The 23,662-nt window shown below is 48.6% G+C and overlaps 1 protein-coding gene across 3 annotated transcripts in view; it reads left to right on the top strand.

Annotated features, from left to right (window-relative positions):
* Positions 1–23,662, top strand: part of MIDEAS (mitotic deacetylase associated SANT domain protein) — a 66,907-nt gene that overhangs the window by 1,655 nt on the left and 41,590 nt on the right. Inside the window, exons 1-2 of one of the 3 annotated variants that reach the window (XM_061181023.1) lie at positions 20,694–20,739; positions 21,293–21,334. The exons of 1 other annotated variant lie outside the window; for it this stretch is intronic. The gene's annotated coding sequence lies outside the window, so the exon portion shown is untranslated. Of the gene's footprint in view, positions 1–20,660; positions 20,740–21,292; positions 21,335–23,662 lie in introns of those variants that run through there. One more of the 3 variants, XM_061181024.1, reaches the window with a different exon arrangement.

Genomic DNA, 23,662 nt, shown 5'->3' with positions numbered 1-23,662 from the left:
GTTTGAATTAGCAAAATTGCATGGCAACTGGATTGGGGCCTGGTTGCAAAGAGGACACGTCAGACGTGTGACTGTGCTGGTGAGCTAGACTTTGAGCCTTGAAGTGTCAGCTGCAGAAACTTAGTAGGTGGGTCCTAATTCCTTCATTGTGTTCTGGGCAAAGGGAAGAGTGCTGGGGCTTTAGGCTGTGTGTCTGTGCCAGTGTCGGGGCGAGGGTCCGACGGGGCCAGGGGGGGGTGGCGGAGGCAGAGGAGTGACTCACGTTCATTTTCTCCAGAGGAACTCCCGCACCCCCTTCCTGAGCAAGGCCTGCTGCACAGACCAGGGTGGGTGTCCTCACACCTCCTGAACTGCTGTGCTGCAGGAAGGGAGCGAAGCCTTCAAGTGTGGAAAGAAGGCAAACAGGTTCTCCTTGAGGGCCTCAGAGGTGGCTAACTGTAGTAGAGGGATTTAAAACACAGTCAAAAACATGTACAGGATGCATGCTGGGTCCTTCTTCTCACATGCCAAATCTCAGCCCCCTCTCTCCCTGCCCTAGGTCGAGACTCTGCCAGGGTAGCACTCAGCCCTGCTAAAGGGACTGTGTGACTCGGCAGCAGGTACCGATGGCCTGGCACACCAGAGCTTCCCCATGCCTGGCCTTCTCCCCAGCCTAGTAACTGAGTTTCACCTGGTGGGAAAATGCTGTTTTGCAACCTCATGCCAGCTGCGTGTCACGGGCACAGTGACCATTTGTCAAACCAAAACATTAGGGCATAATCCCTGGCAGACACCTATGCGCTTCCAGAGACTCAAGGAAAAGCATGTGAAATCAGGACGTTTCTGGAAAGTCTGGGACTTCAGACACAGTTGCCACAGGGGAATGAGGGTTAGAGCAAAAACACCACAGAAGTGGGAGTTCCCATGAGTTGCACAACCCCTTGTTTTGGGTACATTTGGGTTTTCACTGAACTTGACTGTCAAGGTCCTGGTCAGCTGTATCACCTGACCATGGCTGCTTTAGTAAGAGCCTACTGGTACCCAGAACTAGTCTGGAGGGGCGGGGAGGGGAGCATTCCCTTCTGACTCCAGCAGAAAGACAGCTTTGAGTTTGCAATCCTTTGTGTTCATGTAGACCGTGCAGAGACTAAAAGTGCCCAAAGGCCCCAGGGAGTGTGGGCAGGAGAGCAGGGGAGAGGGACTCCTAGCAAAGGCCAAAGAAGGAAGGACTCAGACCCCTCCCCCCGCCCCCCCGAATTGTGGAGCCACCTGGAGCAGTTGCCCGTCCATGTCATCAGTTCAGCCTGGCTGATTCTTGTGCATAACTCATGCATGCCCTTCCCCTGGCTTGCTCAGCTTTGCCTCTGTATTCACAGAACTTGCCCTGCAGTTGTACCCAGCCCAGTTTAAGACCGGAAATTTAATCCTGACTTCCTCTTCCACCTTACATAAATGCTGATTTATGGCCTAAAGTTACTGCCCAGTTCATGGCCCCAGAGCAGCCCTGCCTACTGCCTCACTATGCACAAGTAGGAACAATATTGAAAAAGCTCTGAATCAAAACGTGACAGATTATAAAAAATCATTTTATTGTTTTAAGAGGAGAAACTATTTGGGTAGTTAGGAAGCTCCCAGCAACTTTGACAAAAACTCTGAGGCTCCACTGAGAGAGGCAGATGGCAAAGTCCTCTGCAAGAGGATGGTCTTAGAATGGAGGCCTTTTATGCTCTCCGGGCCCAGTATTTATATTTCTGTTCATCTGCCTCCTCCCAGCTGCCTCCCTACACCGCAATTCCATGTTTTGACATCACAACTAACCTCCAAAAAAGGAGGCAGAATACCTCCAGCCAAAAGAGGGCATTCCAGACTCTGAAGAAAGTGCTGCAGTTTTCCAGATGCCCAGCAGTTCTGTCCTGCAAATTTGTTTCCTTCTTTAAAATGAGCCCCCCTTCATTTCTCATTCTCACTGAAGCATCTCTTTGTGAGACCCTTAAACCTTTTTTTTCTTTGTCTGCATGACACAGGGCAATGCTTTACGACTCTCTCTCTCAAGTGCCACTTGAAATACACACAGGTTCTTTGAAAAAGCCTGGGATAAAGGGCTCCTCTGTAATCTCACTTAAAATGCCTGTTTGCAAGGGTCAGCCTCCTGCTCAGCAACCTTCAGTGGCTCCCCACTGTCTGCACAGTAAGGATCGAACTTCTAGGATGGCAGTCAGGGCCTCCCACACAGGGGTCTGGCCTCCACTGCTCTCCTGCCCTAGCCCTTTGCTCTGACCTGGTGACCCACTCTGTGTGTTTGTCCAAACTGCTTGTGGCAAGCATTCCTACCTTTCATGGTTCCCCGGAAGTCTGGAATGCCTCCTCTTTCCTCTCTCCCACTTGGCTCAGTCTTGCTCTCCTTCTTACCCTATTCATGTTCCCCTCCTTAAGAATGTCCCCTGTTCCACCCTGTGGGCCTCTCCCTGGAACTCCAGTAACATCCACTGGGGGCCCCTGATGAAGAAACCTTGAAACTTGGTCTAAAGGATTTTCAACTTCTCCTTTGGACCATAGCTCCGATCATACCCTTCACCTAGCTTCTTAAATGTGCTTTTGGGTGGATCAGTGTTATCACTTTTCAACTAAACTGGAAGTCTTTGTTTTATATATCTTTGTATTCCCAGCCCTGGGGTTCCTGGTGAATATTGGATGATGAGGATGACGGTGATGATGATGAGGATGCAGCAGATGCAGTGGCTTTCAGATATTGTTGGCTGTGCATAGGCACATACCCAAGCCAAGCACCAAGGACCATGGTTCCCAGTCTTTTTTTTTGGCGGGGGCGGGGGTGTTATTTATTTATTTATTTATTAACATCTTTATTGGAGTATAATTGCTTTACAATGGTGTGTCAGTTTCTGCTGTATCACAAAGTGAGTCAGCTATACGTATACATATATCCCAGTTGGTTCCCAGTCTTTATTCTGAACACTTACCCAGCCCTGCCTCCTTCTGTCTGTTGGCCTCTCTCTGGTGCCTCCTAGCTTTGTACCTCTTGTTCAGCTTCTTTTCCAGCACCTCTTCCCCCTGGTTGCTAGACAGTGTCTACCCAGCTTCAGCACTGGCTCCTCCTTGTCTTGATTTGGGCCTAGTTGATCTGCCCCAGGGTGTCCTAAGCCTGAGCACTGGCTCTGTGGGGAGAGCATCCATTACCTGGGTTGGCCTGGTCCTCCAAGGGAACCAGACTGATAGAAGGAGGTAGGGCCAACTCTCAGACACACTTGTGAGGAAGGCAAAGAGATGCTTCCTGGTTGGCCATAGCTTTGATTTGCCCAAATAGGTACTGACTTATAAAACTAGGCTAAACTATAAAACTGAGTCTTGGGGAGATCCTTGCTAAACCCTAACATCAGGTTTAACTAGGAGGATTCTGTTGTCTCCACCCGGTTCTTATGCTATTAATCTCAACCTTGCCATATAAGCTAGATTCTTTCTTTTTTAATTGAGATATAATTCACATGCTGTAAAATGCACCCTATACGCTAGATTCCTGAAAAAAGATTTTTTTAAACTAAAATCTGGTAGATTCTTTTCTCCCCAGTTTTCTTCTCAGAAAGGTAATATACAACCCAAAGGCCCATCAACAAATGAATGGATAAAGATGTGGTATATACATACAATGGAATATTACTCAGCCATAAAAAAGAATGAAATTCTGCCATTTGCAGCAACATGGATGGACCTAGAGAATATTATGCTCAGTGAAATAACTCTGGCAGAGAAAAACAAATACTGTATGATACCACTTATATATGGAATATGAAAAATAATACAAATGAAGGTATATGCAAAACAAAAACAGACTCACAGATATAGAAAACAAACTAGTGGTTACCAAAGGGGAGAGGAAAGTGAGGGGGACAAGTTAGGGGTATGGGATTAACAGATACAAACCACTATGTATAAAATAGATAAGCAACAGGGATATATTATATAGCACAGGGAACTATAGCTGTTATCTTGTAATAAATTAATGGAGTATAATCTGTAAAAATACTGAATCAGTATGCTATACACCTGAAATTAATATAATACTGTAAATCAACTATACTTCAATTTTTAAAAAACAGGTAATACATACCTGTAGTTCAAAATTCAAAAGAGGTAAGTTATACAGTGTAAAGTAAGTCTCAAAAATAATTTCAATATAGACAATAGATTACTATACAGATAAATACATACGTATAAAAATGCAATGAAATTAGAAAAATAAATGTGTATTTTAACCTTGAGGGAAGGAAGACCTTCTTAAGAAAGAGACAAAACAGAACTCATAAGAAAATACTGATAAATTTGATAACATAATCCTTTGAAAAAATAAATTTTCCATCCTCTATTGTTCCCCATTTCTTCATTCTGTCAGTGTCCCTGTCTTAGGCAACTACAATTTGTCATTTTTCAGCTATGCTTCCAGATGTAGCTTTTGCACATAGAAGAAAGTATGAATCTATAAACAAATGCTGGCATACTCTACACAGCATTCTGCCTTCTGTGTTTTTCATTTTTAATGTGTCTTGGAAGTTATTCTGTATCAGTGCTCATAGAGCCACCTCATTTTTTCCATTGGCTAAATTGTATTCCACTGTATGAAAATGCCATCATTTATTTAACTAGTCTACTACTGAAGAACGTTTGGGTTGTTCCCAGTCTTTTGCTGTTACATACAATGTTGCAGTCAATATGTTGAATTCACTTTTAATTGAAAATTCTTGATGAACATAAAAGGGGTGAAACTGGAATTTACCTAAAAAACTATTTCTGAAAAATTATGCATAAACTGCACTTAATAAACCAATATTGTCTAGAATCTGCTGTTTCAGAAAATAATCAATTTTTAGAACTGCAGAACCTTCTATAACTTTTAGGACCTTAGGGACTGCTATCATCCCGCCTCTCTTTTTGTTTTTTGTTGGATTTTTTTGGCTGCGTTGGGTTTTTGTTGCTGCACCGGTTTTCTCTAGTTGCGGTGAGCGGGGGCTACTCTTCCTTGTGGTGCGCGGGCTTCTCACTGCAGTGGCCTCTCTTGTTGAGGAGCATGGGCTCTAGGCACACGGGCTCAGTAGTTGTGGTGCATGGCCTTAGTTGCTTCGCGGCATGTGGGATCTTCCTGGACTAGGGATCGAACTCGTGTCCCCTGCATTGGCAGGCGGATTCTTAACCACTGTGCCACCAGGGAAGTCCCCCGCCTCTGTTTTATAGTAACTGCAGTAACAGCATCTCAGAGAATTTAAATCTGGGAAGGGAACCTACAGTAACTCACTTTTAACTAAGGGTCAGAGACGATAATTGACTTCTCTAAGGTCGCACAGCTGCAGAATGGAAGAGTCAGGCACAAACCCCACATTCCATTTCTTTTCACCATCTTGCATTGATCATCTTAGTCATCATAATCATCAGTTCCAGCCTATTTGTGAACCAAGGATTTTGTTTACAATTCCATCTCTTTAGTTTCCTTAAGGCAGTACACAAAGATTTAAAAAGAAGAAACTTGACAAAAAACGAAACCAAAAACCAGGGTTGGAGTGAGATCTTTAAAAAGAGGGATGCTAGAAGGCCCAGGAACACAGACTCAGCACCCCTTGGGCAGCCGGTTAATGCAAGGCTGACGACTGTCCTCACTGGGCATTTACAGAACAGCTGCAGTGCTCTCAACACTGCATGTGGCACAACAAGGGGTGCAAAGCAGGGTCCCACTTGCCCCTTCTCTCCAGGAGGCTGACAGTCAGCTTCTGAGATAGGTTGTAGCCAGAGGGAAAAACAGACTCAGTGTGGATCGGTCACTTAAGAACGGAATTTGGTGGAGTTGCATTTTCTGGGGGTCAGGTTCTAAAGTCAGTGTGTAAAGTGAAAAATAAGAATATAATCAAGATTAACCTTGAAAGTCCCTTAGGAGGGCACCAGGTAGGCGGCAGACATACTGGCTCTTGATACTTAAATTCATCGTAGGCTGTTCCTCTAGTTCTGGAAGAAGTTGCAGTTTCCAAGGTCAAGCAGCAGATGAAGTGGCTTGAATTTGTGGGCTCTGTAGTATGAAATATGTGTGTGTTCAAATACTGCAGTCTCACTCAGCATGCCGAGATACTTATACTGTGATATCCTGCAGGCAGCAGGCAGCAGGCTCAGGGCTCTTAGCCCATGCTCACCCCTGAATAGACGGCAGGTTTATAAGTTAGGAAATAACCATAGGAGGTTAAGCAAAAAAGGCTCTTCGAACAGGTGAGCAGGGTGTAAAGGAGAGATCCACGGAGTGGGTTTTAACTGCAGGATTGCAGAGGAAGGACTTATGCTTGGGGTGACCTGTCATTGCTGTGGGGCTGGGCGAGGGCAGTGCCATGTGGAGCAGACACTTTTCTCTGCTCTAAGGCCCTAGCCCTCCACATCCGCTCTCCTTCTCTCCCCTTCCCCTGCCTCCCTTCCCCAGCCTCCCTATTGCAGGCCATTGTAAGGGGCCTGCAAGGAATCTACCTCATGAGTCTGTGTCTACTTCCTCTGTGGCCTCCCAATAGCATGTGCTTTGGGACAACTTAGGAGCCAAATCCACTCCCCGATCCCCACTTCCACTTGCACTAGAGGTGGGGAAAGGCTCAGGATTTCCTGCAAGGAGGCTGTGCTGACCTACCCAGCTGGCATTTAGGATCTGAATTCCCAGTTATGGAGAAAAAGAAATCTGGCCACAGCAGTAGCAGTGGAACCCTGCCCATCATTGTTTACAGAGTGCTTTCCCCCACATTCTTCCTTCTTTTACTCACTCATGCTGTATGCATTTATGGAGTCCCTACTGTGTGCTTAGCTCTGTGCTAGGTACTGGGGACGCCTCCCCCTTCAAGGTGTTCATGGTCTGTGAGGGAGACAGACACACACAAAAGCCAAGAGCCATTAGTGCCACGGATGTCAATGTGAAACTATTCAGGGGTCTGCAGGGCTCAGAGGAGGGCCAGGTCGCTTCTGCCAGGCCGGAGGAGAGAGGACCGTTAGGAAAGGTCTAGGACGGCCCCAGTGCCTTGCATGGTCCCTATGCTCAGGGAAGCCTGGGGAATTAATGAATAAGAGGCTTTCTGGAGAAGGTGGTGTTTGAGCCGAGTCCTGAGAATGGAGTAGGCATCCACCAGGTGGCAAAGGGGGTCAGGGCATTCTAGGCACAGGGAGCAGCTCAGGCAGGGCCTGGAGTGGAGGCGTGACATGACAGGGTCTTCTCCGGCAACTGCAAGCAGCGGGTGTGATGGAGCACTTGTACGAGGGGGGTGCAGAAAGGGACAGGCAGGGGCCAGGTCACGGGCCAGCCATTTGTGTCAGCGGAGAGATTTAGACCTTACTCTGAGGGCAGTGGGGAGCCACTGAGGACTGATTGTGTGTGTGTGTGTGTGAGAGAGAGAGAGAGAGGATCAGATTTTCTTTTTAAAAGGTCACTCACTGTGACGTGGAGGATTGACTGAAGCTGGGAGAAAATGGGCAGTAAAGGGACCAGTGAGGAGGTCATTGAGGGAGGTCACAGTGGTCCCTGGGGCGAGATGGAGGAGTCTGAGCCAGAGCGGTGGGGGAGGGAGAAGCTGGATTAGGAAGGTGTCGAGGGAGTTGGGTTGACAGGCCTTGAGGACCAACCAAATGAATAGAGCAAGGGAGAAGTTGAAGTGTTTCCTTAGGTTTCTGCTTGAAACAAAGGAGGAGGAGCAGCTTTTAGGGAAGAGACAATGAGTCCAATTTTGTACATGTTGAGTTGGAGGTGCCTCTGGGACATCCAAGAAAGCAGTTCTAGTGGGCAGTTGGACATATGGGTCTGGGGCAGGAGATTCCCCCAAGGGATGGCAATGGGCGGCATTGCCCCATCCACGAACTCTAACCAAGCTACCCCAAATAAACATCATTTAAGTAAAAATGATTACTTACTGTGCAGCTACAGCTTCAAGACAAGTTCCAGACAAACCCAATTACCTCCCAGTAGCCCCCTCTGTCTGTCAGACACTCTGGAACAGACACTTGGGAATCACTAGAACACAGAAGGTGGTTGGAGCTAGGGGAGCTGATGGCATCACCCATGGAGAGCATGCAGTAGGAGGCAAGGGGATCACCGTTTAAGGGGTACCGTATAAGGCAAGTCAGCAACGGAGACCAGGAAGGAACCAATGGTGAGAAAGGAAGAAAACCAGGAGAGCATGATGTCATAGATGTCAAAGGAGGAGGGAGCTTTGCATTTTATAACAGGGACCATGGTTTTGTGCACCTAGTACAGCACATGGCACATGGAAAGTTTTCCATAAGTCTTTATTAAATTGAGTTGAAATTGATCAACTGTTAATCACTGGGGACGTCAAGAAAGAGAGGACTGAAAAGAATGATTGACTTAGGAATTAGAAGGTTCCTGGGTCTTTGCCATGGGTGGGGACTTCTCATTTGATTTAATCTCCCTGAGAAATAGATGGTGCAGGTATCACCAGGTGCCCCAGGGTTGGAGTGACATGTGCAAGTTCTAGAACGCAGGGTTCTTGACTCCAAGTCCACCTTTCCCTGAACTGATGGGGAAATAGGGAAGAGTCCAAGGGAGTGATAATGCTTTTAACTTCTGATATTAATGCTCCAAATTGGGACATCTGGTTAGAACCAGGGGCAGGATGAATTGTTATATTCAGCATTTACGTCATTTGTTCATATTTGCGATTATTAGGTGGCTGTGATCCTCTCAGGTGTGTGAGTATTTAGATGAGACTCTTTTCCCGGAGGGAAAGATAGAAGCTTGAGCCTAGGTGTTGTCTCGGGGGGGTGGGGGGGGGCAGTGCAGAGGAGTCAGTGTAGAGGTAGAAGGACATGCTGGGGTAGTCTAGGTCTTTGGTCTGCAAACAGCAGAAGCTGGCTCTGGCTAAATTAATGAGAAAAGGAATGTACTGGAAGGATATCTGGTGACTCACTGAATGTCCTGGAAATCTGGAGACTGAGGCTCAGAAATCAATCAGGACCTGTGGGAAGATGGGTAGCTGAAACCAAAGACAAGGTGATGATGCCACTGGCCTGGCATCACCGCTGCCTGCTAACCTGACTGCTGCCACCACCTCCAGAATGAATTTTGAACTCTCCCTGATTCTTTGTGTCACTCAATCCACAGGCAGAGCCCAGGCTGAGCACCTGGTTGGCCAGCTTAGGTCACATGCTCATGTTCTCACAGGTTCTGGAGGTTACAGCTTCCCCAGTTGCAGGTGGAACTCTCCCTCCCACAAGGACTCACGATGCCAGGTTCCTCAAACCTGGGGACAGGTATGCATGCCAGGTGGACAAGTGTCCACCATAGAAGCCAGAGCCCGTTCTAGCCCTCAGACTGGGATGACTGGGCAGTGCTGGACATGAGGTGGAGATGGGGCATCCCCCATAGGCCACTGAAAATATCCACGTTTTGATCTTAATCTTTTTGGACATCTTTCTTTTTTTTTTTTTTTTAAAGATTTATTTATTGATTGATTGATTGATTGATTGATTGCTATGTTGGGTCTTCGTTTCTGTGCTAGGGCTTTCTCTAGTTGCGGCAAGCGGGGGCGACTCTTCATCGCGGTGCGCAAGCCTCTCACTATCGTGACCTCTCTTGTTGCGGAGCACAGGCTCCAGACGCGCAGGCTCAGTAGTTGTGGCTCACGGGCCTAATTGCTCCGTGGCATGTGGGATCTTCCCAGACCAGGGCTCGAACCCGTGTCCCCTGCATTGGCAGGCAGATTCTCAACCACTGCGCCACCAGGGAAGTCCTGGACATCTTTCTGAATCCTTTAGCCTCCAGCTAAACTTTAGGATTGTTTTTTTTTAAATAAATTTATTTATTTATTTATGGCTGCGTTGGGTCTTCGCTGCTGCGCGTAGGCTTTCTCTCGTTGCGGCGAGCGGGGGCTACTCTTAGTTGCGGTGCGCGGGCTTCTCATTGCAGTGGCCTCTCTTGTTGTGGAGCACGGGCTCTAGGCACGTGGGCTTCAGTAGTTGCAGCATGTGGGCTCAGTAGTTGTGGCCCGTGGGCTCTAGAGGGCAGGCTCAGTAGTTGCGGCGCACGGGCTTAGTCGCTCCACGGCATTGGGATCTTCCCAGACCAGGGCTCGAACCCGTGTCCCTTGCATTGGCAGGCGGATTCTTAGCCACTGAGCCACCAGGGAAGTCCTAGGATTCTTATATGCTCTGGAGCTCTGAGCATTTCATTAGCAGTTGGATTTTTCCTCTGGAATTTGAAGGATTCCAGTGGAAAAGAGAGCTCATCCCAGCATCTGGATCCTCCCTGCACATTTGATTCCACTTGGAAAACTTCAGCGCTGCCTTGTAAGGACAGAGGCCAGAGCTTGGCTCTCTCTGGCTAAAAGGCAGCTACAATGCAAATTCTGTTTCTCCTCTGGGGTTGGGCGAGACCCACAGGGCCGTGAGGTGTTTGGGAGGTGCTACCTTGCTTTTGACTGGGGTTTGGCTTCAGGCTTGCTGCCGAAGTTGTCCAAAGTGACAGGAGTAGGCTCTTCTCACCTTCTAAAGATGTCAACCTGGTGGAGATGTCCTATCCAATATCCTGCCCGAGAGAGAGCTAAAGGAGGTAGGGCTTCATCTGCCTGGGGCTGTCAGCATTGCCAGTCGCATCCCTGCCCAGTTTCCTCATCCAAACAAGAGGGTGTTTGTTCGGTGAGCACCAGCTCCCTTCTTGCCCTCAGATTCTCTGGTTATAGCTCTTTGACATCAGGGCACCCTGACTGAAATCTTGGCTGTTCAGTTCCAATAACCTTAGATGAAGGGATTAATTTGCTTTAAAGAGAAAAATGCGGTTTTGAACTTCTGGACTCATGGCTGTGGTGGCTACCAGCATTTCACGGGTCTTTTCCACTGGTGCCTGTTAGTGGGGAGCTGCTGCCTCCACGAAGCTGGGTGTGTCAAGGGCTGGGTTCTTGCACCCCGGACTGGAGGTGATTCCTGAGGCTGAGGCCTGCTCACCAATGTGGGGTCACGGTGACCCCCGGGAAGGACGGAGCAGGAGTGTTCCTAGCCAGTGTTGGCTCTGGCACAGTTTGCACTGATTTGCCCATTTTTGTCCAGATGACACAGAATCGTGTTGAGAACAACACGGAAACAGAAAAGAAGTCTTGGAAGGATCTGAGTTATTTTTACTAAAACACAGCTTTGATCACGTCACCCCTCTTAAAAACCTTTGAGGGCTGCCCAAGTCCTGCAGGAGGAACCTCACATTCCTTAGAAAGGCACCCAAGGCCCTGAGAGCCCCAGCCCACCTCTCCACCTCCTCTCCTGCCACTCTCCCTTCCCTAGTGCTGCCCTCTATGTTCTCTCTGCTCCTCCGCACTCCTCCAGGCCTCTGTGCCTTGTGCATTGTTGTTTCCCCTGCCTGGAGCCATCCTCTCTGCCCTTTTCCTGGCAAAAGCCCACAGAACCGGCCAGAAGTCACCTGCTTCCTTGCTGCCTTCCTGAGCTGCCAGCTTAGCGTTTCTGCAATCGAGCTTCCCCACAGGAGGAAGCTGGCATCAGCTGCAGGTGTGCCTAGCTCCTCCCTGGCCTAGCACTGTGCCTGGCACACAGTAGGTGTCCCGTGATGGGACCAGAAGGGCGGCCTGAGGGGATGTGAGGGCGTAGGGGCAGGCCCAGGACCTGGCCTCGGTCAGGGGGCACGCGTGGTTGGTGAGCTGACAGCCTCCCTTTGCACCTGCTGGTGGAGCTGCTGCCTTGGTGGCTTTGCTGTTTCTCTGAACCTGAGGGAGACCCTGGTGAGGGTGGGAAGGGGATTTAGGGCCACAAAGCCCAGCACCTGGGTCCCCCTCACCCTGAGGATGACTCTGAGGAGGCATCTATGGTGAGGAGCTGGTTTAAAGGTGGCAGAGACTTTCCTCCCCATCAGCCCAACCCCTGAAGAAGGCTAAACATCAGCTGCCCTTGGAGGACCGCTTAGTGTCCATGCCTGGCACTGTCTGCTGGCTTTACACGGAGAAGGAACTAGGGAGAACGAGTCAACACACCATGAGAGGACGCACTGATGCTCTAAAATGGAAAGCTGTTCAGCCGAGTGACCGTCAGGACAGGCTGTGGCTCTTTCTGTTGGAGGAAGAGGAGCACCCACCTGACAATGACTGCAGGATGCAGCAGGATCCCCAGAGCAGGCACTTGGGGTCTCAGTTTGTCTATACAATGAGACACTTACACCACATGTGGTTCTTTCCTGCTCAGAAATTCCCCAAGCCTGTGAACGGAGCCTGGCAGGCGGTGTCTTTATGGTGCCTCACAGTGGGACCTGTGTTACCTCACAAGAGCCTTCCTGGTGTGGAATAGTTATCCGCGGTCTGCAAGCCACCTAGAGAGAGCCGTGGAGGAGCATATTTCCCACCATACCTGATGAGGTGGACTTTCTTTCTTAAGAGATTTTCTTTCTCAAAGTTGAACCCAAACATGCATGGGCCTGCTTGACTGCTGGTGAGTGCATGGCCTCTGTTGTTTGCAAAATATGTTTCCATACCTGGAATCACATCGTATTTCTAAGATCTCTTTTAGGAGCCCCTTGAAGTGTGTCTTTGTTCTTGGCCCTTGGAAGATCAACTCAGAGGAAACTTGAGTGGTGGGGTGGGTTTGATGTCCTAGGGAGGTGTTGGCCCGTTTTGGGAGGGATCTGCCTTTGTTTCTGCCTCCAGGGGGCCTGCTCCCTCCTCCTGTCCAACTCAGTCCTCCACCTTCCTGCTCCCATCTCTGTCCTCCTTCCTCATCCCTCCCCAGCAAATCAATGGAGCTACCTCCGAGCCATCCTACATTGCTTGGTAGGATTGGGAGGTGTCAGGAAAACTACTTTGGAAAAAGATAGTCCAGGTAACTCACATAGAACAATATATATATATATATATTTTTTTTTTAATTTTATTTATTTATTTATTTTTGGTTGTGTTGGGTCTTCGTTTCTGTGTGAGGACTTTCTCTAGTTGTGGCAAGCGGGGGCCACTTTTCATCGCGGTGCGCGGGCCTCTCACTATCGCGGCCTCTCTTGTTGTGGAGCACAGGCTGCAGACGCGCAGGCTCAGTAATTGTGGCTCACGGGCCTAGTTGCTCCGCGGCATGTGGGATCTTCCCAGACCAGGGCTTGAACCCGTGACCCCTGCCTTGACAGGCAGATTCTCAACCACTGCGCCACCAGGGAAGCCCCAACAATATATTTTTTTAAATGTAGAACTTGAAGCTATAAAAAATGTTAATTTCCTTTTATGTACTAGTATTACTCTTGGGAATTTATTCTAAGGAAATAGTTCTGGAAAGGAAAAGAGCTATACGCACAAAGATATTTATAGCAACGTTGTTTAAAATAGCAAAAAACTGTAAACAGCCTGAGTGTTCCACATGGCTATATAATTGGTGATACCTAGACTCAGTGGAATATTGTGCCACTGTTAAATTAATATGAAGATGATATTAATTCATGCGAAAGTGCCGAAGAATTTTGGTGAAAAAGTGGCTTCTGTTTTAACAGGCAAATTGCACATACACTTGGTGAGTGCATACAAACTGATTACATTGGCTATGGTATAAATTGGCATAAGGTAAATACAAGATTTAGGTGAAGTGACTATGAGTGGAGTATTTGTGTGTTTGAAATTGCTTTATATATATACTTTTATATAATACTTTAATATATATTATATAATATATATTAATATACTTGAATATATTATACCTTTATAACATTTCTATTATATATTAGTATACTTTAATATATACTATACTTATATAATAAATACATGTATATACTTATATATTATATACTTTTTTAAAAAAAGGACCTTAACTTATCAACATCTTTGGATCTGGGTGGGAAGGAGGCCGGGGGAGGAACTCCAAGCCTCCCATCTGTTACCACCTGAAAGAAGGAACTGCTGTGTCTTATCAGCCCCCTGCACTGCAGGGGCTGGAGAGTTCAGATTGGCTGAGCCTGACTTCATAGGCTGGCTAACTACATAACTTCAGGGCTCCCAGTGGACTCGGCCTGGTGCAGGCGACCCCCAAGTGGCCTCAGAGCCCCAGATGATTGTTTGCACCTGGGTTTCCAGGGAACCAGCCCAGTGAGTACATGTGGCCCTGAGGCTCTGGCTCTAAGCCGCCCACTCACCTCGATGCTGCCCTGTCCTGCTGGCCCAGCCGCAGGGGGAGGCAGATTCTCTCTTCTGCAGTTCACACAGGCAGCGGAGAGGGTGTGCTTTGCAAAATGACCTCCTGCACAGTGTTGCACAGATTCATTATAGTATTGAAACTTAGAGTTGCCCTTTAGCCAGCCTCATGAAGCCCTCCACATTCATCCAGCCTACCTCTGGCTTGGCCTGCAGGGCCCTCTGACCCCTCCCATCTTGCCATGAGCTCTGCTGGGACTTGCAGCTGCAGGTGTGGCCTGTGGCTGAGCAGCTGACTGTCTTCTGACCGCCTTCTGACCACCTTGTATCTCTGGCATCTCAGAACCTTGGGACACCTAGTGCACGGCCGTCTCACCCATCACTCCCCCTTTGGGTTGCCTCCCTGTGTGTAGCCTTTTCTTCTTAGTGGGGAACTTTCTTGTCACGTGGAGTGTCTGTTGGAGGGCCCATGATCATTCTTTCCCTGTGACTAGCACAGTCCAAGGCAGGAAATGGAGACTCCTTGTGTTGCTTGGCGTCCCGAAGTGGGTGGAGCTGGAGAGCCCTGGGCAGACCTCGAGCGGGCAGGTTGGAGCCTGCTAACACAGAAGCCACCGCAACAGAACGTGTGGAGAGATGGGTTATCGCAAGCACATATCCGCTAAAGCCAAATTCCAGAACTGTCAAAGATTTGGAGTTTGTTGTTCCACGATCAGACTGAAATAGGGCCTTGTGGCTGGCAGTTTGCCAGAGTCAGAGAGAAACTGGAGAGCGTGTTGGACCCAGGGCTTGCTTGGATACTCATGAAGGGTACTCAGGCCGGTTTCATGTCTTCCATGACACGCAGGCTTGTGCGTGGGTTTGGAGGCAGGGGTGGGGAATATCCATGTGCTTCCCTAGAATATCGTGTTCATTCCTAGATGCCGTGGTCCCATCCCCACCCTCTACAGTGACCGCCAGCCAGCTCCAACGGGATCATTGCTGGTGGTGTATTAACTGACACAGAGTCTAAGTAACATACTGTCTTCCTGAGCCCAGGACCCAGCAAAAACTGCTCGTCTCAGTTCCCTAATTTATAGACCACGTGCGTGCCCCAGGGTTGTCAGCAGCTCAGTTTCTTGAAGCTTGAAACACATTTCCATAGAAACAATGCTATAAATGGTAGTTGGGTTCCTAGGCTAGCCCACAAAGAGCCCTAGTGTCACCTACGAAGTTGCTGAAATAAGGTATTAGTAAAATTGAGAGCGCAAATGCAGCAGTAAGAGTTAGCACCCAGGACTATGGAGGTTAAATGGTGTGGGTTTATTTGTGTAATAAATACAAATGGTATTTGTATTTATTACAAATAAATAAATGGTGTGGGTTTATTTGTGTAACTTTGTTTCTTTTGGTGGAGGTGTCTTTCAGAGCCCTTCTGACAAGGGAAGCTCTGGGGCCCTCCCCCTACCTACAGTCATAACCCCTCCTCTCCCAGTTTACATTCCTTCTTCCTTCCTCATCAAGCCAGGGCCCTGGGCCTACCCACGCCCGGGACCAGGGCTGGGGTGTTTTTATTATGAGGAAATCCTGTTCAAAGGCCTTTACATCGTCTGTATCATCATCATCATCATCATCATCATTATTTAAACCATCTTGATCAACTTAACATAATAAACATTACACCTTAGCAATTTGCATTGTTCAGAATTCTCTCCTGATTGCTGCTAATGTTCCTATGGAAGTTTTAACATAGTTGCTAAGTCCACCTCTACTACTATTTTTTGTACCGATTTTGTCCCTTAACATGAGTTCATCAAATGGTTTCATCAGATTGTTTCCATGTGTCAGTCCTTTCCTATTTCATTCTGTTAACATACCATTCTGTAATCTGAATGGAGTTCCATTTGGGGGGGTGTCTATATATAGGTGCTATGAGCATCTTTTATAAAAACTCCTTGGTGGTGCTATTTTAAGTTGTTTTCATGGGATCTGGTTCCCTGACCATAATTACCTGATCGAGTCTTAAACTCTTGCAACACAATGCAAATCACATTCTAGAAAGATCTGAACAGTTTATAGTGGTACAGCAATGTATGTGCAGCTGTTTCCTGATGACCCTGCCAACAGCTTTCTTGTTTAATTTCTTTACTTATTTTCATGTTGACTCTGGCCATAATGGGCCCTTAATGGTGTTCTAATCTGCATATCTTAAATTGCTGCTGAGACTGAACCTTTTTCCTCCTGATGGTTTACTGCTTGTCCTTCCTTATGTGTCAAACGGTGCTCATCTTCTGTGACTGCGGAGCCTCCCCACGTACATGTATCTCCTTGAACCACTTTCCTGTTGGGAAGTACAAAGTCCTGCCTTCCTCCCACCCTCCCTGGGTGGGGCCCCACCCCTTGAGCTGGGCTAGCGCCTCTCCACACCGGCCTGGTTCACCACCTCAGCCATTCCCTCCACCGCCTGCAGCCCTCGGAACTGGCTGGGACTGATGCTCTGGGTGGGGCCGGCTGGGGCTGGGAGGGACCAACAGTGGGGGCCCTGTGATGGAGGCAAAGGTGCCAGGCAGGGGCTTGCCTGAGTGGTTCTGAAATAGGTTCATGAAGTGACCTCCTTGGAGGGAGGCCGCGCTGGGATATTCTGGGAGGAGCCACAGGCTGTGAGGGCTGGAGAGGGCACAGGAGTTCATCTGGTCTAAGGGTCACCCACTCAAAGGCCTGTAGGGAACAGGGGGGATCTCAATAACAGAGGCTGGCTGGGTGCAAGAAAACAGCACAAATGGGATGATAAACAATAGTGACCCGTGGCCTAGGAAGGGGTGGAATCTGTGGAAAGTTGGAATGTGTGCGTCCCATCACAGTGCCATTCCCCTCCTGACGCCACTCCCCTTGTGCTGCCACTTAGCTCCACCTGCGAGAAGGAGGGCCCAATGTGGCCAGTGTTCCAACTTTTTTCATGACAAACCAGAAATCCTGATTTTTAGCTTAAACCTCCTGATTTAAATAAATGTTGAAAATCAATTTAATTCAATTAAAATAAAATACATGAGATGGGTCAGATACAGTGTATCTGGGAATGAGAATGGCTTGTGAGCCTCCAATCTGTGACGCCTCATTATTTGACGTTTTTTCTGGGAAAATACAGGCCCAGGGAGGTATCCTCATATAGTCGAGAGAAGGACTCAGAGAGCCCAGCGGTCAAATACCATCTGTCTGACCTTGGAAGAGCTGTTTAACCTTTCTGAACCTCAGCTTCCTTATCTATAAAATGAGGATAATGGCTTCCTCTCAGGGCTCTGGGTGGACCCATTGGGCTCGCATCATGTCAAGCATTTAGTAGGTGCTCAGTAAATGTGTTGATAGGTCCTGCGTGGGGTCATCCAGAAAATTAGAGGAAGAACTAGGCTTAGAACGTTGCTTTCCTGACTCCCAGTCCAGAGCTTGTTCCACATCACATTGGCCTGCTTTCATGGGAATTTCCAGAGGTGTTTGGACACAGGGGTCCTTCTGGTCCCTGGGCAAATGCAGGTCACTTTATGAGAGCTTGCCTGACAGCTACTGAGCTCAGGTAATGGGGACTTAGCTCTGTGGACTTTGCCTTGCAGTCCGCACAATCCAGGAGATCCAGTCTCAGTAGTAGTAGTAGTAGTAGTAGTAGTAGTAGTAGTAGTAGTAGTAGTAGTAGTAGTAGTAGTAGTAGTAGCAGCAGCAGCATACAGGGAATTCCCTGGTGGTCCAGTGGTTAGGACCCAGTGCTTTCACTGCCGGGGCCTTGGTTCGATCCCTGGTCGGGGAACTAAGATCCTACAAGCTGTGTGGCATGGCCAAAAATAATAATAATACCATACACCACTGAACCTAAGAAGCCAGTGATTATAAAAGACCATTATTTTATTTACAACTATGAAAAAGAAAATGCTGCTAATTAAACCTTGATGTGCTATCAATTGTAAGATGCATCCTTTAATATTCAGAGATATTAAAATGGGGGGAAGTGTGCATCTTAGAATGGAAGAAACAGAATAGTAATAAAAGTAGTGATAATAATACTTACATTTTATTGCCTACCTCAGAATTCCCCAAATGTTATTTGTGCATTTATCAACAAGCACTTACTAAGCACCCAGCATGTGCAGGCACTGCATAGGCACCAGGGATACAAGGTGACTAAGATCTAGGCTGTGCCCTTCAGAAGCTCTGAACCTAGTAGGGAGATGGTGCAGGAAGCAGCTGTAGAGCAAGGTGTAGGGGATGGAGTCAAGATAAACAGACCGTGCCATGGGAGTTAGGAGAGAGAGTGGCTGGTCTGATCCTTAGGGACAGAGACCAAGACAGTTCGGGGTACCTGGGATTGATTTAAGTTCTCCCAGGAGGCAGGAAGTGAGGGAAGCAGATTTGGGCTGGGGAAGAAGCTAAGCAAGGAGGGACGTGTTGCAGCTGGAGCTAGCTTCAGCCAGATACCACAGGGAGCCCTGCAATAGGAACTGCATCACCACAGATTTGATCCCACCTTTCTTTTGGACCCACCCCTCTCCCCCCCTCCCCCCCTTGTCAATCATTGGCTGCAGTGCTCTCTCCTAGCAAAGGCTCCCTTTGAGAAGGGGGCAGCTGTGAGCCCTTAGCAGTCAACACTCACAGTAGCTGGGAGTCAATACTCGCAGTAGCTGCACTCACAGTGCACCAACCTGATTAAGGGGCTCTGGGAGGGCTCCAGCAGTGTACACTGCAGTGGCCGTGCTCTGCTTGGAGGAGTCAAGGAAGGCTTCCTGGAAGAGCTACCATTAAGCTTAAGTCAGGACCAGGGTATGGCGGGTTTACCTGTGCATGAAAGTGGGGGGAGGAGGAGCACGTGTGAGAAAGCAGGCATCTTGGGGAACTTCAGGTTGTTAGGCTATGTGGGCCTGGGGCTGGGAAGTAGGGCAGAGCCAGATCATTCCAGAACTGCAAGTGCCTAACAGTCTGGCTAACAGTCTCAACTTTTTGCAGTAGATGATGGGAGGTCTTGAAAAGGGATGTGATCACTCTGATGGCAGTGTGGGTGATAGGTGTGCAAGACTAGAAGATCAGTTAGGAGATGAGAAAAAATGGTAGTCAATACTTAGGAAGATTTAATGTACGCCAGGCACTGTTTTAAGCTCTTATCATCCCCATCTTGCACATGAGAAAACCAAGTGGTTAAGAAACTTGCTCAAGAAACTTGCTCACACTAGCTCATCAAGCTAGTGTGAGCCAAGAATTGGACTCAGGTCTCAGCCTGTGCTCTTAACCTGGACATTCCCATGAATATGAATTTTGGCTTCTAGTCCAAGGCGCATCATTTGTATTTGTTTTCATTTAAAAATAATGCCTTAAAGCATGCCCAGTGCACACCCTGGATCTCGGAGGGCCCGTTCCTCCTGGCCCACAAACACAAGGTAGGGAGCCTGAGCTCCAGAAATCAGATCGTGAAGAAGTCTGTTCTGGGGCTGGTTCTGCAGGGGACGTGGGACTGTGCTGAAACGAGGCCTTTGGGAAGCTGGCAGCTCTGGTTCTGTGAAGAAAGGGTGTTTCTGTCCCCGTGGCCCTGCCGGCCCACCCTCCGTGGTGGCCACACCTGTTTTGTCCTTCTCCCTATCCCCAGCCAGACGTCTCTCCTAGAGTGACAGCAGCAACTGGGGACATCTGCAGAAGTTCCCTCTCAGGCTTGACAAAGGCACTCAGAACCTAGCCCAGGCCTGCGAGAGAGGGAGGTGGAGGCGGGGGTAGGAGGGCCACGGGATGAGGACAGCTGTAGGCTGCTGCGGCAGGCACGGCCCTGGCCCGGAACAGGTGAGGTAACTGTGAACTCAGGCGGAGGGCCCCCTGGGTTTTCACGGGTAAAAGAGAAGACAGTGCAGGGACTTCTCAGCACACGGTGGCTTAACTTCACAGCTGGGGTTTTGAGCTCCCTGCTCCCTCAGAAAGGACGTAGCCAAAAAAGGGGTGAAGGCACAGGCATCAAAGGAGTGTCCCTATTCGGGCTGGGTGGGCGCACAGTGGAAAAGCTTGGAGGGAAGGACACAAAGAGCAGGGACTGGGCAGAAGCCTTGGAGAGACACCTGGATGGGACATTGAGTCAGTGTTGGAAAGAGTCTCTCTGGGCAGAGCCCAGCATAGGGTCACCCTGAGGCTGATGGGGGTGGACCTGGGGTCATTTCAGAGGAAGAAGAATCTTGACTAGGTTTTTGAAAGGGAGAAGCTAGTTTTGGGAGAAGGGGATATAGGGTAAAACATTAAAAAAAAAAAAATTGTAACCTCTTATAGGTACATAGCATGATAAAGCAGTTTTCTTGTCCTTGTGAGTCTCCAAAGTCCCTAGAAAGCAGGCATTCTTTTATTGTTTGTGTAGCAAATACTTACAGTACATCTCCTAGGGAGCCAAAATGCAAGACTTGGAGAAGGTAAGTGTCAACTTTCCTAAGATCACACAGTGGGTTGGCTTTAGTTAGGCAGGACCCAAACTCAGTCCTGGTTCCCTGTTCTTTCTACAACCTTGTCTTTCTTCTGTTTTAACTGTAGGTAATGAGGTCCTAGAGGTAGTACCTTTATTCTGAAAAGGGAAATGACAACAGGGACACAAGGAACATAAGGGACATAAGGAACCCAGCATTGTGGACTTGGGATTTCCTCAAAGGTATTTGTACCCCCTATTCCCCACATTCCTGTAAAGGTTGGTTATTCACTTAAACACACCATGTGTGCTGGCCTCGACTGAAAGTCCTGACAGAGAAAGGACAATGGAAAAAGGACAGGAAAGCAGGCATGGGGTTTGGGGTGAAGAAAACTCCTCTTTTAAATCGTGAATGATGGAAGCAGAAAGTTAGAGGCAAGTGGATGGGTGGTGAGAACCTGGCTTCCTTGGAAGCTTTGTTTTTTTTTTCTCTTAAGAACAGCTTTATTGGGATATAATTCACATACCGCAAAATTCACCCTTGGAAGCTTCTTAATGGTCTCTCAAGTTGTCCCAGAAGTGGATGCTGACGATGACCACTCAAGGGCAGTGAGGGATCACTCTGAGCGGAGTCCAGAGAGCTGATGCCATTCTAGGAAGCCTCTCTAATGCCATATTCTACTGTCACTGGGACCCAGAGTTTGAAATCCTGTCTAGGGTGCTTTGCTTCCTGGAGTGTTTCTCAGCAGATGCACTCCCTGGGAACTGGAGCTCTGTACCTCTCTCTTTTCTGCAGTTTGTAAAGAAGCTTGCTGGTGGAGAAAAGTCCGCTGTATGGGTAAGGTCCCTGGAACACCTTTATTTTTTTCTTACCCAGAGGGCACCCTTCTTAGCTGCCTCTGTAGGAAGGGCTGGAGCTTCTAAAACCAAAACTTTCACTTCACATGTCAGTGATTCTGCACTGTCATATCTGCAGCAAAACTGACCTCCAGGGCTTTCCTGGAAGAGCTGCAGCTTTCTTTATACATCCTCAGCTGCCTGCCTTTGGGAGGGAGACTTCTCCTGCCAGGCAGGGGCCATCTGGGACAGTCTTGGGCCCTCCTCCCCTACACACGCACATGCCGTTTCTCCTCCCTCTCTTCCTTTGTGAGCATGAGCTGCTCCAAGATGAGCAGGGCTGTTCCAGGTCACTGACTTCTGTTTCTCGTGCATCCTGCCACCTACCTCTGCTCCCTGTGCTGCTTCCTGGGCCTGGCCCAGCATCCCGGCGTGGGACAGAGAGGAAGTCCTGGCGGGACAAGGCTGAGGAGTGCCCTTTGGAGCGGCTCCCACTTGTTCCCTGGAGACTAGGCTCTGGCTTCATGGTGGCAGGCTGTTCTAGAAATGTGCTCCCCAGCCAGGGTTCTGCTTGGTGGGGAACATCCCTGGGCTTGTCTACACTGGCTGTCGGGGGACTTGCTCTGGACTGGCTCGAGGCCAGCTCTGGGGGCCAGGCCCAAAGGGGAGGTCGGGATGGCTGCAGGTTTGCAGAGGAGTGAGCACTGCAGACCAGGCGGCTTTGCTTTTGCTTCCCTCACTTGGATGAGGTGTCAGCGGGGAGGAAAAAAATCAGACAAATGGAAAAAACAAAAAAGTTTTACACAGAAGCTCTGCCAGAAGTCCTGAGAGTCCAGCCTCTACTTGGGGGCCAGCATGCCTGAGCGTCCCAGTCCCTCAATTGCCCACTGCCTTCCTCTAGGGGAGATGGGAAGAGGAACAGAGAGATGACAGACTACTGGCTTGCTTTGTGATCTTGTGCAAGTCACTCAACCTTTCTGAACCTCAATGTTTGCATCCATAAAATGAGCGGAATGAAACTCTCTCACACACAGGGTTGTTCAGTAGGCTGTGTGTGGGGACATCCTTTGAGAATTGTCAGGAACAATACTGTCAGAGCAGATGCTAAATCCGAGAGCCTGGGCTTTTCTTTGTTGGAGGTCGTTTCCCTGGCTCCTCCATTCATTTCTTACAATCACAGAATCGTGGATTTTAAACTGGAAGGAATTTTAAAAGGTCATCCGGTCCAGTCCCCTGGCATAATTATCTTTATTTTGCAGATGAGACTAAGTTGTCATTACTGTGACATGTCTGTCATACCATGGTGCAGATAAGCCCTTTTCCTCCTGGGTAAGGTGTGAGCGCCACATGCACACAGGTGCTCCCACCAGTGAAGGGATGGAAGAGGACAGGAAGGTCATGCCCCTTAGAAGCAAGTGTGGGGTTCTGAAGGTTTCTAGGCAGAAGGTACCAGTATCATCTCTCTCATCCACTGGGGGCAGGGGGAGGGGCGTGGTGGGGAAGGTCCTTGCCCTGCAGGTTCAGAGGGACGTGAGAATCTGCTGCCCCTCCCCTTCCCCCTGAGAAAGCAAGGGATGCACCTGCTTCTCACGACTGGCCACAGGGGAAAAGCAGCTGCCAGGACACAGTGTATTCTTCAGTGGTTTTTCCTTCAAAGAAAAATATCCTTCTGACCCATCTCCTTGGGGAAAAGAAAAAACAAAAACAAAAACAAATGAAAGGAACTAGGAAAAAAGGGCTCCCTCCCCAGGACTTTCCCCTGGCCCTGGAGCCTCATCGTATGTGGGGGCCAGCAAGAACCTCCTGAGTAGCAGAAAGGTTTCCCATCTTCCCGCCAGTTAAGGAGGCATCAGGGGATGGTAGGGAAGGTAGGCGAAATATAGGCATGCAGTCAAAAGCTGCCTAACTTGGGCCTCAGTTGCTAGAATTAAACCAAGGAGCTTTTCACACCTAAGTAATCAAGACATGGGTCTTTCATAGGGGCTGGGAGCAGTTTCTCAATAACCTTACCACCACTAGGATGCTGATAAGCCAAAAAGTGAAGCTTGGGGAGACTGTGAATGAAGTGCCTTGGAGAGGATTAAGCATGCTTTACCGTATCCAAAACGAGAGTTTTCTTTGTGGAAGAAAGCGACTTGTGTCCTCCCCAACATCACACACATACTTTCCTGGCAGGCCCGCTGGGTTTCCAAACATTTCGTCACCGTCTCGTCCTGACCTTGGTGTGAAAGGAACGAGCCGCGTGGCCTGTTGGTTCCAGCAAAGCCATCGGGGGCGCCGGCCTGGGCTGGGGGAGGGTGACGACTGACTTGGGAGTGGAGGTGAGGTC

Source organism: Eubalaena glacialis, chromosome 2 (genome assembly GCF_028564815.1).
Source record: "Eubalaena glacialis isolate mEubGla1 chromosome 2, mEubGla1.1.hap2.+ XY, whole genome shotgun sequence".
In the NCBI taxonomy this organism is placed as follows: domain Eukaryota; kingdom Metazoa; phylum Chordata; class Mammalia; order Artiodactyla; family Balaenidae; genus Eubalaena; species Eubalaena glacialis.
This window is presented reverse-complemented; position numbering and strand designations above follow the sequence as displayed.